Source organism: Globicephala melas, chromosome 19 (assembly GCF_963455315.2).
Source record: "Globicephala melas chromosome 19, mGloMel1.2, whole genome shotgun sequence".
Classification (NCBI taxonomy): Eukaryota; Metazoa; Chordata; class Mammalia; order Artiodactyla; family Delphinidae; genus Globicephala; species Globicephala melas.
This window is the reverse complement of record NC_083332.1, coordinates 48,439,580-48,454,682: the sequence shown is the minus strand read 5'-3', so window position 1 is coordinate 48,454,682 and position 15,103 is coordinate 48,439,580. Positions and strand designations below refer to the sequence as shown.

The 15,103-nt window shown below is 43.0% G+C and overlaps 1 protein-coding gene and 1 non-coding gene across 4 annotated transcripts in view; one reads left to right on the top strand and one right to left on the bottom strand.

Annotated features, from left to right (window-relative positions):
* The window catches only part of ZNF19 (zinc finger protein 19), a 132,964-nt gene that overhangs the window by 54,909 nt on the left and 62,952 nt on the right, over positions 1-15,103 (bottom strand). For all 3 annotated transcript variants that reach the window (XM_070044120.1, XM_060288659.2, XM_060288660.1), the window contains exons 3-4: positions 4,916-6,957; positions 4,067-4,131 (exon numbers count right to left, since the gene is read on the bottom strand). The gene's annotated coding sequence lies outside the window, so the exon portion shown is untranslated. The remainder of the gene's footprint in view (positions 1-4,066; positions 4,132-4,915; positions 6,958-15,103) is intronic.
* On the top strand, positions 9,075-9,181 carry LOC115857067 (U6 spliceosomal RNA). Its single transcript, XR_004041110.1, has one exon. It is a non-coding gene; the product is annotated as a U6 spliceosomal RNA (small nuclear RNA).

Below are 15,103 nucleotides of genomic sequence, written 5' to 3'. Positions count from 1 at the left end.
ACATAAAGATTATTAATGAGGTCATTTACATTTTTTTACTTTTTACTTTTTTTTTTTTTTTGGCCGTGCCGCATGGCCTGTAGGATCTTAGTTCCCTGACCAAGGATGGAACCCACGCCCCGTGCAGTGGAACCGCAGAGTCTTAACCACTGAACTGCAAGGTAAGTCCCCTCAATTACATTTTTTTATACTAGGTCTTCAAACTCTGGTACTTACAGCATCTCTCAATCTGAATCAGCCCCACTTCAAGTGCTTAAGAGTTTAATTTAATAAGCACATGTAGCTAGTGACTACCATGATAACAGCACAGAAGTAGAGAAAAGAAAATCTTACTAGGTTTTCAGTCCTAAGCCCTATGCTTTTGAATGCTTACTAAGAAAGTCAGAAGAATGAATGCTTGAAGGAGAGACCCAGAAATATCTTTTTTTTTTTTTTTGCTGACAAAGCAGAAGACTTTATCGGGAAGGGGGCGCCCGGGCAGAGAGCAGTTGGGTAAGGGAACCCAGGAGAACTGCTCTGCCACGTGGCTCACAGCCTCAGGGTTTATCAGAAATATCCATTCTTACAACTAACACAAGAAACTAACACAGTCTTGTGAAGCAATTATACTCCAATAAAGGTCTATTTAAAAAATATCCTGGGCTTCCCTGGTGGCGCAGTGGTTGAGAGTCCGCCTGCCGATGCAGGGGACACGGGTTCGTACCCCGGTCCAGGAGGATCCCACATGCCGCGGACCGGCTGGGCCCATGAGCCATAGCTGCTGAGCCTACGCGTCCGGAGCCTGTGCTCCGCAATGGGAGAGGCCACAACAGTGAGAGGCCCGCATACCGCAAAAAAAAAAAAAAAAAAAAAAGGTGGGGGGGACTGTGAAGTCTCTGCTTGAGCCCCTCCAGCAGATTTCCCTCTGAACAGCCTACTCAACTCCAGATGGTCTTCCTAGGAGAAAGTGCTTCCTGATTCTAATGGCTGCTAGGTAGCTCCTCGGGCCGTCTCTCTTTATGCCCCTCACATAATCCGTCCTCTGCCAGACAAACCTGCCAGCAGCCCAACTCTCCCTTCCCATACAGTGCCATGATCTGATCCCCTGGTCTCTTTGGTGCCTTCCCTGTGCAGTGATGACCCTTCCATCTCCTCACTCCAAGGTCTCATGAGGTTCTGGCATCACCACATGGCTAACTCAGATGCCCTGATGACTAAAGAAAAAAAATATTGTTGCCTGCCATTCCAGTTTTACAAGGATCAAGCCATTAGCCACTGCAGTCTTCCACCCACAATGCGCCTGAGAGGAATTCAGGATGGAGAAGAATTCAGGATGGAGAAAAACAGGAATCGTTCTGTGCTCTGGATACAACCCCTAGTTAGTTAAGATACATATCTAAGGAAATTTTTCAATGACCCCAAATTCTTGAATCTTCCCATGCAAAGCACTAAAATCATTAACTCAAGATGTCTTTGTGTTTAGGAGTAATCTTTTGATGTTTGACATGTTTTTTTTTTTCTCCCCTACGGCAAATATTCATATACATCCTGGCTCCTTCCTTATGTCTTCAGAACAGTTTCTCAGAGCTGAGAGGCTGACTCCTGGGCTACAGTCCTTAGTAAAACACTGAATAAACTCAACTCACAGATCTTATGTTGTGCTTTTTTTCTTTTAAGCTGATACAACCTTCATCCCAGTTATGTTCCTCATTCATATGAGCCACAATCCAGTTTTGAACTCATCTCCCTTCCTAAACTGGCTCCTTTGCTCCTCCAAATTCACACCAACTGCTCAGTACGTGAGAAACAAATGGTGAGAAACAAATGCTCAAACATGACGTTGGTTCTGATTTTGATCCCTTGTCTCAGTGAGTTAGTACCAACACTTTCAGCCTGGTCTCCTATGCTAGAAACCCGAGAATCCCTCTTCACCATTTCCCTACTCACTGCTCAGTTCTGACACACAATCAGTAATCAGATCCTGCCAATTTTACCTCCTAAGTATTTCTTGGATCTGACTCCTACTCGCCATCATTACTCACCATATAATTTTTCAGTTCCTCAGCAACTGTCCTGTGGAGCACTGCAACAGTCCCTAACTCCAGACTCATCCTCCAAGTCCACCTTCTGTCCAGCACATAGAATGATCTATAGAAAATGCCAACCTGACCTCAACTTTGTGGGTTAAAACACTTAAATGGATCACCACACAACAGCAAACTTAAGCCCAAGATCCTGACCCTAAGCTCCACAGGCAACAAATGTCAGAAGATTAGAGACACTTTTTTTTTTTAAATAAATTTATTTATTTATTTGTTTTTATTTTTGGCTGTGTTGGGTCTTCACTGCTGTGCACAGGCTTTCTCTAGATGTGGCGAGTGGGGGCTACTCTTCGTTGTGGTGCACGGGCTTCTCATTGCGGTGGCTTCTCTTGTTGTGGAGCACAGGCTCTAGGTGCACAGGTTTCAGTAGTTGTGGCTCACGGGCTCTAGAGCGCAGGCTCAGTAGTTGTGGCACAGGGGCTTAGTTGCTCCGCAGCGTGTGGGATCTTCCCAGGCCAGGGATCGAACCCGTGTCCCCTGCATTGGCAGGCGGATCCTTTTTATTTTATTTATTTATTTTTGGCTGCATTGGGTCTTTATTGCTGCCTGCAGGCTTTTTCTAGTTGCGGCGAGCAGGGGCTACTCTTCGTTGTGGTGCACAGGCTTCTCATTGCAGTGGCTTCTCTTGTTGTGGAGCATGGGCTCTAGGTGCGTGGGCTCAGTAGTTGTGGTTTGCAGGCTCTGGAGCACTGGCTTAGTAGTTGTGGTGCATGGGCTTAGCTGCTCTGTGGCATGTGGGATCTTCCCGGACCAGGGCTTGAACCCGTGTCCCCTGCATTGGCAGGTGGATTCTTAACCTCTGCACCACAAGGGAAACCCAGGGCCTCTCACTTTCTGAGATGGCCCACACTGTCTCTGTGGAGTGTCTTTCTCCTAGGGCCACTCTCGCCCTTTGAGATGGACCACTTTCTGTCTGTGGAACTGTAACCCAGCAGGACTCCATGGGGCCTTCCTGGGACAGGCCTTCCCCCGTATCCTCTGCTTTCGCTCCTCTCTGAAGTACTTAGAGAGTAGCATTTGATGCACATTTCCTGAGTTGTTTTGCAGATGTAACCGCTCCCCCACCCCAGGCCTCCTGAAGCCTAAGGACTGATAATGTTAGCCCTGTGACCCCATCCTGCTACACCATCAGCCAATCAGAGAACTGTGCACAAGCTGACCACACACCCTGCACCCCCCTCCCTCACCCGGCTTTTAAAAGTGCTTTGCTGAAACCCTTTGGGGAGTTTGGGGCTTTTAGGGCATGAGCCACCTCGTCTCCTTGCATGGCCTTGCAATAAACCTTTCTCTGCTCCAAACTTCAACGTTTCAGTTTGTTTGGCCTCACTGTGCATTGGGCACAGGAACTTACATTAATAGAATGTGTATCTCTACAAATAAATCCACTTCTTACCTATCACTTTGTCTCTCACTGAATGCTTTCTTCGAGGAGACATAAAGAACCTGAGTGTCATTAAATCCTGAGACCAGGTGTGTGATCTCAATTAAAAAACAGGGAGTTCAAGTCCCAGTCTGGGTTTCGGCTGGATTCAAGTCCCATCTGAGTTGTGCGGTTTCAGCACAGGCCCCCCTTTTCTTGCCTTCCTCCTGCTGTCCCTCTGCCCCCACTTCCCAAGAACCTTGTGATCCACACCACTAGCCTGAGTCCCTCATTCTCACATATCCCTCTGTGGGGGAAACTATTGAACTTGGAGATCCTCTGGCTGAGCAGAAATCCTCAGAATACAGGAGGCTGTACTTTGGCTTCCCAGGACATTCTCTCCAGCTATCTCCAGCCATCACTTCCTGGGCCCTGGGGTCTCTGCTGCTTAGCCTCTCACCATCATCCAGTCTCACTGGGGGAGGAGGGGGGTTGGATGAGGGATGTGTGAACAGGGGTCTTCCTACTGCTTTGGCTCTAGGACTGTGTCAGAATCACCCCTCTCATCCTCCATTTCCTTCAAATCATATCTCTTGAAGACACATCTGAGGGATCCCATGCTCACCTTGTGCCAGGCTTTAAGGGGCCTGATAGCCATCACCGGGGCTCCCTCTCAATGAAGGGCAGGGGCTGAGAGAAGAAGCAAAGAGAAACAAGAGTGAGCCCAACTCAGTCAATACCTTACCTTTAAACCTGCAAACCTGTATTAGCTGCGAATAACGACAGGTGACATTTACTGAAGGCCTGCAATATGCCAGCCTCAGAACTCGGGCACTTTACTATGTACTAGGAAATATGTAATACTGTTGTCCTCATTTGACCAAAACAAAGAAATGAGCCTTAGAAAGTTTAATTAATTATCTTAGGCCACAAGATCTGTATTCATAACCACTAAGTAATGCTCTCTCCCGCGTGAAACAATAGAGCAAAAAAATACACGTAAACAAAAGCAAGATGCCAGGCCACACAGGGCCCATGAACGTTAAGAACATCGTCTTCTGCCCCCAAACAATGGGGTTATTACGAGCAGGAGCAGCGGTTATGATCAGACTTGATTAATATCGACTTTCCCATGAGGCTGAAAAGTCCCCGCGTCCGTCTCAATCACAGTTGCGTCCCCGGAACCCGGAACAACACTGCACTTAGTAGGCGCTCGATACGGTCACTTTCTAAACCGTAGCGTGTCACTTACCGGGGCCACCCCTTCCAAGGCAGTCCACACCCCCGCCCCACTCCCAAGGCGGCCGCGGCGGGGGGCTGAGGGAGGCTGGACTGCCCGCAGACCTCCTCGCTCGATGCGGCCCTGCGCCACCGCCCGACCCCCTCCCGGGTCCGCCTCCCCGGGGCCTGGGGGAACCTGTGGCGCTGCCCGCCCGGAATGTGGAACAAGAACGCCTGTTCACCTTGCACTCACCTCCGACGGTGGGCGGCGACGCTCCGGCGCTCCGGAAGTACTTCACCAGCTGGCGCGCTTTACGGAGCCTGCGCTTCTGCTCTTGTAGAACGCCCGCGCTTCTCTGGGGGCTTCACTCCCTTTCACCCGGACCAACTCCTACGAAGAGCAGGCTGCTTTTTTTCCCGGTGGCCTATGGTGGCACTGCCTTTCAGCATTTTGTATGGGGCGGAGGAAGCCAAAGGCCAGCCTCGATGAGCACTAGCATTTGGGGATTCTCTTGTTTGACTGCAGTCAAGCTGGCTGTGCTCATTGGATCGGGTCAGATTTCGCTGTAGGTCAATCAAGTTGCAACTGCAGTATGAAGAATGGATTTAAGCTGGGCAGGAAAGCAGTTAGGAGGCTATTAAAAAGGCCCAGTCACGATAAAGAACAGCTGGATCAAGGCAGTACTGTTTATAACTCTTTGTAACGAGAAACAGCTGTAACTGTAGATACACACAAGCTCATTTATATGAATTACCTGTACATTTATTCAGCCTTCTGGATGGTACTGCTCTAGAAATTAATATTTAGATATTCTTAATTTCCCATCACACATAATTAGCATCCAGACTACTTCAAAATTGACAATGTTTATTCTGTCCCAGTGCTCTTGGCTGACAACAAAATGTTCTGAGATATGCCTTCTTCATTTAAAGATCACTCCAGGGACTTCCCTGGTGGCGCGCAGTGGTTAAGAATCCGCCTGCCAATGCAGGGGACGCCAGTTCGAGCCCTAGTCCGGGAAGATCCGGCATGCCGCAGAGCAACCAAACCACTGCGCCACAACTAATGAGCTTGAGCTCTAGAGCCTGTGAACCACAACTACTGAAGCTTGCACGCCTAGAGCCCATGCTCAGCAACTAGAGAAGCCACCACAATGAGAAGCCCGCACACTGCAACGAAGAGTAGCCCCTGCTCGCCGCAACTAGAGAAAGCCTGCACGGAGCAACGAAGACCCAAACAGCCAAAATAAATAAATAAATAATTTTAAAAATAAAATAAAGATCACTCCAAGGACCTCCCTGGTGGTCCAGCAGTTAAGACTCCATACTCCCAAAGCAGGGGGCCTGGGAACTAGATCCTGCATGCTGCAACTAAGACCCAGCATGGCAAAATAAATTAAAAACAAAACAAAACAAAACAAAAGTCAGCCCTGTTTAAGGGAAAAAAAAAATCACTCCGTTATTTCAACGAGGAAATGGAATCCTAGAAAAAGGAGACATATCTGAGATCTCACAGCAACCTAGGCAGCTTTCTGGCCACCTTTGCAGTATGACCCTGGCTTTTATCTCCATTCTCACTGCTTCAACTCAGTCACTGAGGGCCTTAACATCTCTTGGGGCTCTGCAAACACTTCCAGTTCCACTTTTCCTAGACAGATAATTATCAGGCCCTGATGAGGCTGGACTGTAAACTCTGTAATTCAGTTCAAATTCAACTAGTAGGAAAAATACAAAGGGGACTTAGACTCTAGGCAGAATTCTTCAGCCCAATTTATTGCTCTGGATACAGACAGAAGGTCTTTTCTGGGGGGCTTCTGGCTGGACAGATCTTCCATAGAGAGGCTGTGGTACTTGGCTTCCAAGGATGGGGTTGAGGGCATCTATTCATGTTGTTGGAGGCTCAGGATCTCGGGTGCAGGGGAGCCCTGGCTACCAGTTAGTGGTCCTTTAGGAATATTGAGGGGGAGAAAAAATAGAAAAAGGAGAAGGTTGACCAAATAACACTAGGATACTGGAGAGCCTTCAGTTTACACTTGGAATAGCCACAACTTAATGGTTTTCAATTTTTCCCCCTATGTGGCTTCACTAGTGATGTCATTTATATTGTATCTGAAGCTTTCCCACATTAATTCCATAACATTGTTTCCCATATCAGTGATTTCCAAGGTCAAGGGTTAAGGGAGGATTTAACTACAAATGGGCAGCAGAGAGTTTTATTGAAATGATAGAACTGTTCTGAATCTTGATTGCAGTAGTGGTGATTACATAACTATGTGATTGTCCAGGCTCATAGACCTATACAACCAAAAAAGAGTAAATTTTACTGTATGTAAGTTTAAAATCAATAAAAAGCAAAAGTTTACAAACATCCTTATAAAAGAATATGTAAACACAGAAAATTCAAATTCTATAAAAAAGTACAACAGGGAATGTAAATTGATACAGCCACTGTGGAGAACAGTATGGAGTTTCCTTAAAAAACTAAAAATAGAATTACCATATGATCCAGCAATCCCACTGCTGGGCATATACCCAGAGAAAGCCATAATTCAAAAAGACACATGCATCCCAATGTTCATTGCAGCACTATTTACAATAGCCAGGTCACGGAAGCAACCTAAATGCCCATTGACAGATGAATGGATAAAGAAGATGTGGTACATATACACAATGGAATATTACTCAGCCATAAAAAGGAACAAAATCTGGTCATCTGTAGAGATGTGGATGGACCTAGAGACTGTCATACAGAGTGATGTAAGTCAGAAAGAGAAAAACAAATATTGTACATTAACACATATATGTGGAATCTAGAAAAATGGTACAGATGAACTGCTTTGCAAGGCAGAATCAGAGACACAGATGTAGAGAACAAACATATGGACATGAAAGGGGGAAAGCAGGGGAGGGGGTTAATGATGGTTAGATGAATTGGGAGATTGGGATTGACATATACACACTAATATGTATAAAATAGATAACTAATAAGAACCTGCTGTATAAAAAATGAATAAATTTAAAAAAATAAAAAAATATATATCAGCACCATTATAAAAAAGTGGTTAGATGAACTAAAAAAAAATTTGATAAGTTAGATACAAATAAAAGACCTATGGAATAATTTTTAAGAAAAGTATACCAAGCAATGTAAAAATTATTAGAAATCCCACGGAAAACAGGAGAAAACAATATTTGGTAAATACCTTTGTAGAAATCTTTCCATGCATATAAGCTCATATGCATATTACATGACCATAAATTCAATTTTATAGAAAATATTGTAGTAGATGTATTCAAGCTCCATAATTCTCATGGGATCAATATGAAATTAGTTCCCAGCTAAGACCACATCTTTGCCTAGCTTTTTCCCTGGTCCTGTATCTCCTAAGCACACTCAATTAATCACTTGCACAAGAATCCCCATCTCAGGCTCTGCTTCTGCTAGAATCTGGCCCAAAACAGGTATCATACTATGTATGCTCAACCATAACTTACTTGTCAGTCAACAAGGTATGGGCATGTCTTTTTCATATTGACAGTGATTCCCAATATTGTTCTAAGTGACTGTACAGTATTCCACAGCAGTTATAATAATTTATCTAATCACCTATTGATGGATATTGATTATATATCCACCTATTGATGGATATTTAGGTCATTTCTAATTTATCATTAATATAAACTGTATATAAAGCTACAAGAAATACTCTCATAAGTATATTTCTGAATACAGTTTTATTATTACCTGAGAGTAAATTTCTAGTAGATGTGGAATTTCTGAGTCTAAGGGGTAGCATATTTAAAATTTTACTACATACACTGCTAGCAAACTGCCATCCAGAAAGTTCATCATCAATTTATGGTCACAACAGAGCACAAGAACGCCCATTTCCCCACACCCACACCCAAAACTGGATTTGCCTATATATATATATTTTTTTTCGGTATGCGGGCCTCTCACTGTTGTGGCCTCTCCCATTGAAGAGCACAGCTTGACAGAGATGGAAAATATAAAACCATGATATTAAACATCAGTGAAAATGAATGAACTTGAGCTATGTGGTTAAATCTCAAGTCTATAAAGTTGAATTTAAAAAGTAAGCTAGGGGGCTTCCCTGGTGGCGCAGTGGTTGAGAATCTGCCTGCCAACGCAGGGGACACGGGTTCAAGCCCTGGTCTGGGAAGATCCCACATGCCGCGGAGCAACTGGGCCCGTGAGCCACAATTACTGAGCCTGCACATCTGGAGCCTGTGCACCGCAACAAGAGAGGCTGCGACAGTGAGAGGCCCGTGCACCGCGATGAAGAGTGGCCCTCGCTTGCCACAACTAGAGAAAGCCCTCACACAGAAACGAAGACCCAACATAGCCATAAATAAACAAATAAAGTTGTAAAAGAAAAAAAAGTAAGCTGGTGCTCGCTTCAGCAGCACATATACTAAAATTGGAATGATACAGAGAAGATTAGCATGGCCCCTGCACAAGGATGACACGCAAATTCATGAAGCGGTCCATATTTTTTTCAAACTACCACTGGCATTTTTCACAGAACTAGAACAAAAAATTTCACAATTTGTATGGAAACACAAAAGATGCCAAATAGCCAAAGCAATCTTGAGGGAAAAAAACGGAGCTGGAGGAATCAGGCTCCCTGACTTCAGACTATACTACAAAGTTACAGTAATCGAGACAGTATGGTACTGGCACAAAAACAGAAATATAGATCAATGGAACAGGATAGAAAGCCCAGAGATAAACCCACACACATATGGTCACCTTATCTTTGATAAAAGAGGCAGGAATGTACAGTGAGAAAGGACAGCCTCTTCAATAAGTGGTGCTGGGAAAACTGGACAGGTACATGTAAAAGTATGAGATTAGAACACTCCCTAACACCATACACAAAAATAAACTCAAAATGGATTAAAGAACTAACTGTAAGGCCAGACACCATCAAACTCTTAGAGGAAAACATAGGCAGAACACTCTATGACATAAATCACAGCAAGATCCTTTTTGACCCACCTCCTAGAGAAATGGAAATAAAAACAAAAATAAACAAATGGGACCTAATGAAACTTCAAAGCTTTTGCACAGCAAAGGAAACCATAAACAAGATGAAAAGACAACCCTCAGAATGGGAGAAAATATTTGCAAATGAAGCAACTGACAAAGGATTAATCTCCAAAACATACAAGCAACTCATGCAGCTCAATAACAAAAAAACAAACAACCCAATCCAAAAATGGGCAGAAGACCTAAATAGACATTTCTCCAAAGAAGATATACAGATTGCCAAAAAACACATGAAAGAATGCTTAACATCATTAATCATTAGAGAAATGCAAATCAAAATTACAATGAGATATCATCTCACACCAGTCAGAATGGCCATCATCAAAAAATCTAGAAACAATAAATGCTGGAGAGGGTGTGGAGAAAAGGGAACCCTCTTGCACTGCTGGTGGGAATGTGAATTGGTACAGCCACTATGGAGAACAGTATGGAGGTTCCTTAAAAAACTACAAATAGAACTACCATATGACCCAGCAATCCCACTACTGGGCATATACCCTGAGAAAACCATAATTCAAAAAGAGTCAAGTACCAAAATGTTCATTGCAGCTCTATTTACAATAGCCAGGACATGGAAGCAACCTAAGTGTCCATCCAGAGATGAATGGATAAAGAAGATGTGGCATATATATACAACGGAATATTACTCAGCCATAAAAAGGAACAAAACTGAGTTATTTGTAGTGAGGTGGATGGACCTAGAGACTGTCATACAGAGTGCAGTAAGTCAGAAAGAGAAAAACAAATACCATATGCTAACACATATATATGGAAAAAAAAATGTCAGAAGAACCTAGGGGCAAGATGGGAATAAAGATGCAGACCTACTAGAGAATGGACTTGAGGATACGGGGAGGGGGAAGGGTAAGCTGGGACAGAGTGAGACAGTGGCATGGACATATATACACTACCAAACGTAAAATAGATAGCTAGTGGGAAGCAGCCGCATAGCACAGGGAGATCAGCTCGGGGCTTTGTGACCACCTAGAGGGGTGGGATAGGGAGGGTGGGAGGGAGGGAGATGCAAGAGGGAAGAGATATGGGGACATATGTATATGTATAACTGATTCACTTTGTTATAAAGCAGAAACTAACACACCATTGTAAAGCAATTATACTCCAATAAAGATGTTCAAAAAAAATAGATCTACAAGGACCTACTGTATAGCACAGGGACTCTATTTACTACTCTGTAATAATCTATATGGGAAAAGCATCTGAAAAAGAATGGATATATGTATATGTATAACTGAATCACTTTGCTCTACACCTGAAGCTAACACAACATTGTAGATCAACTCTACTCCAATATAAAATAAAAATTAGATTAAAAATTTTAAAAAGTAAGCTGCAGAAGAAAATATCAAGTATACTATTTATATACATTAAAAACATGTAAAATAATGTTATGATGCTTATGGAAATAACCATATACAACAAGTTTTAAAGCATCTATGAGCATGAATAACAACAAATTCATATGGTAACTACCTCTGGAACCACAGAGAGGTAAATGCAATTCAAAAGATGTATACAGGGGACTTCAATTCCATCTGTAATGCTTTAGTTCTAAAAAACACATGGAACAGCCATGACAAAATGGTCAGATATGATAAAGCTGAGGGGAGGTACATGGGTGTTTGTTATTCTCTTAATTTTTCTACACTTGAAGTATCTTAAAGAACTTTAAAAAAAATTTCAATAGTTCCACTAGTAGAATAAAACCAGGAGAAATACCTTTTAAAAAATTGAGAAAAGAGAGGGACTCCCCTGGCAGTCCAGTGGTTAAAACTTCACTTTCCAATTCAGGGGGTGCAGGTTCAATCCCTGGTCAGGGAGCTAAAATCCCACATGCCTTGAGGCCAAAAAAACCAAAAAACATAAAACAGAAGCAATATTGTAACAAATTCCATAAAGATTTTAAAAATGGTCCACATCAAAAAAATCTTTAACAGAAATTGATAAAAGAGCAAAGAAAGCAAAAGGGACAAAATAGGACACAAGTAATCATTAAAAATTAAAAGCATTCAAGATGACAGATGTCAGACCAAAATTTATCACAATAAATGTAAGTTGGTTAAAACATTCTTAAATGCATCAATACAGGAAATGTATGAAACATACTCTGCCTAGATAATTGGGCTACTTTCCATAAATCCAAGGGTAAATAAGCCTGTGAATAAGGAGATTGCCTTTACCTAGACATCCCTCACAAACCAGAGAGCTTCTGTTTCTAATTACCTGGAGAGCCCTTGTTCTTTTCACTGAGGACAAGACCCCATATACTCATGAAGTACACTATCCTAAACAGAAATTTCTGAATTACTAATGCAACAAATTAAAATGTTAGTGAGGTCTCACTAATCATTTTCCTCTATTCCGTGTACCATATGTGCTTTCCTGATATTTCTTGCCAAAGCCCAGGAATCATTAAAGACTTTGGGGAACGATAACTTCTGTGCTACATGTGGTGTACCAAACTGCTGGGTTTGGACGCTCCAAAACAACTGGACACTTCCACAGTCTTGGTTAAAGCCTCAGCTTTCAGTGACAGAACCCAGGGGGCTGTTCTGTCTCTCAGGGCCAGGAGGTTTCCTCATTCTAAAACTCTGCACGGCCTCCTTGCCTCTTTCCCTCTCATGCAGGGCAGTGCCATCTGCACACACTTCCCTCGAGCTCACCATCCCCAGGCTGCTCTCTTTCCAGCTCAGGCTGCAGTAGTGGAGCTTGCAGCTGTGTGGCCTCCGACAGCGGGGTTGGGGTGGGGGAAGATAGCGCAGGTCCGAGGCAGAGACCCAGAGGTGGGAACCGCTGCACGGGGAGACCCTCCACCAGGAGCTTTGAGGCCGGCGCCCTCCCTGGTGTCTTCCTTGGAGCTTGGACAACCTCAAGCACTACCCAGCTCAAGGGATGCGGAATGAATCATACGCATGAGAAAATCAAGGTTCAGGGAGTTTTAATAAGGCCACAGTAATCATATACTGGGATCAGGAGAGGAGAGAAATGAACAATTTCAAACACTTGAAGGCTTCCCTCGGTCCTGAATATTAAATAGAACATCTGAATGTCAGCTACATTTTCCACAGCACAATGGTGACATCTAGTGTTAGCTGGGTAAATATCAGCCTTGCAATTGACCTGAAATTCAGAGTCTTGGTGTCTCCTTTCGCCTCAGGATTCTCACCTTGGCTTCCTGCAGGACCAAGAAATTTGTTTTTGTTTTTTTCCAATTTCTAACTTGCCTTTTAATTTTCTTAACAATTGCTCTTTTATTTTTCACACTGTTGAAGTAAAAGTGATGTACAATAGACTGGATATTTAAATTTTTTAATTGAAATATATTTGACATAACATTGTGTAAACTTAAGGTGTACAACATGCTAATTTGATACATTTATATAGTATCATATGATTGCCATTGTAGTGATTATTTGCACCTCTTCCACATTACGTAATTATTCTTTCTTTTAGTGGCTGGAACAATTAAGTTCTAGTCTTTTAGCAAGGTTGATGATTATAATACTGTTGTCTATATTCACTACACTGGGACTACTCTAGGACTTATTTACTACTTGTTGCAAATTTGTAGCCTTAAACATCTGTCCTATCCTCCCACCCAAATTGGACATTTTTAGGGTGTACAACGTGGTGAATTTTGACCAGCAGAGAACGAAACAGACAAAAATTCCTGTCCTCGTAGGCTTGCATTCTTTTTAAAAAAGTATTTATTTATTTATTTCTAACTTTGGCTGCATTGGGTCTAAGTTGCGGTACAGGGGATCTTTCATTGCAGCACGTGGGCTTCTCTCTAGTTGTGGTGTGCAGGTTTTCTCTCTCTAGTTGTGGCGTGCAGGCTCCAGAGCACGTGAGCTCTGTAGTTACAGCATGTGGGCTCTCTGGTTGTAGCATGCAGACTCAGTTGCCCCTCGGCATGTGGGATCTTAGTTCCCTGACCAGGGATTGAACCCACGTACCCTGCATTGGAAGGCGGATTCTTAACCACTGGACCAGCAGGGAAGTTCTGGCTTGCATTCTTTTTTTTCCGGCTTGCATTCTTAATGGCCAGAATTATGCCACATGGCTACTCCCAACAGCAGAGGAATTTGGAAGGCAAGTTTTTAGCTTTTTGGCTTCCACAATAGAAAGAAAATGGAAAGGGTGTTTTGTGAACCAACTTACAGTTCCTGCCACAATGGGACTGAGGAGCATGCTTGAAATGTGTAAACGCTTATGTACACCAGTTAGGTTTAAAACATGTTTCAAAAGTATTGACATACCTACTCCTTCAGCCAGCCCCATTCATTATTATTATTACTACAGTTAGTATTAACTTAGATGTCTTATTTGATGACATGTAAATAGATCCCCTAGCACAAGACCCTGGCCCACAGGGGACCTCCATTCAATGGTAGATACTATCTTGGCACCAATAAGGTACCCCCCAATGGCCCTCGAGTGTTGTTTAGACCTTCCATTACCTCAGGTCCCTTTCATTAGCTCACTGTAAAGATTCCTTGTTAAGTTACATGCTCAGCTGGCTTTGCTAACCTCTCATGATGTTCACAGCCTCTTTGTTTTCTAAAGTCCCCTTAATAGAAAGAAACAGATGTTTACTAGATAGGATGAATGGAACTGCTCATCTGGCTCAGAATATACTCATTTTTACTGAATCAATATTAAATCACAGTTTATAAAAACTCACTCCAAAACTCCTGGGACTCTCCACCAGGATATGTTTCCCAAAGTAAATTCCATCAGATCACAGCTCTTAAACTGGAATGCACATTGGAATCACCTGGGAAGATTTTTTTAAACTGTGATGCCTGGGTCTTGCCCCCAAAGCAGTGACTTTCAATTGGGTGATTTGCTCCTTCCACCAGGAAACACTTAGCAATGTCTTTTGGTTGTTACAACCGGGAGAGGGTGTCACTGGTATCTAGTGGGTAGAGCCGAGGGATGGTACTAAACATCCCACAATGCAGAGAAAGAGAAAGGCCTCCATAGTAAAGAATGTCTGGTCCCAAATGTCAATATGGCCAATGCTGAGAAACCTCATTAAAGATTTGACTCTCTAGATATGTGTTCACCCTGCGTGTGGGAGTTTTTTTTTCAATTAAAAAAATTTTATTTTATATTGGAGCACAGTTGATTAACAATGTTGTGTTAGTTTCAGGTGTACAGCAAAGTGATTCAGTTTACATAAACATGTATCTATTCTTTTTCAGTCTTTTCCCATTGGCATGGGAGTTAAAACCTTCCCAGGTGATTCCATTATGCAGCTAAGTTTGAGGGAAAAAAGCTAGAAACCTGTTGCTAGAGAACATTTGCATATGTGGCTAAATTGCTTTCAACCCTGTGCCACTGAGT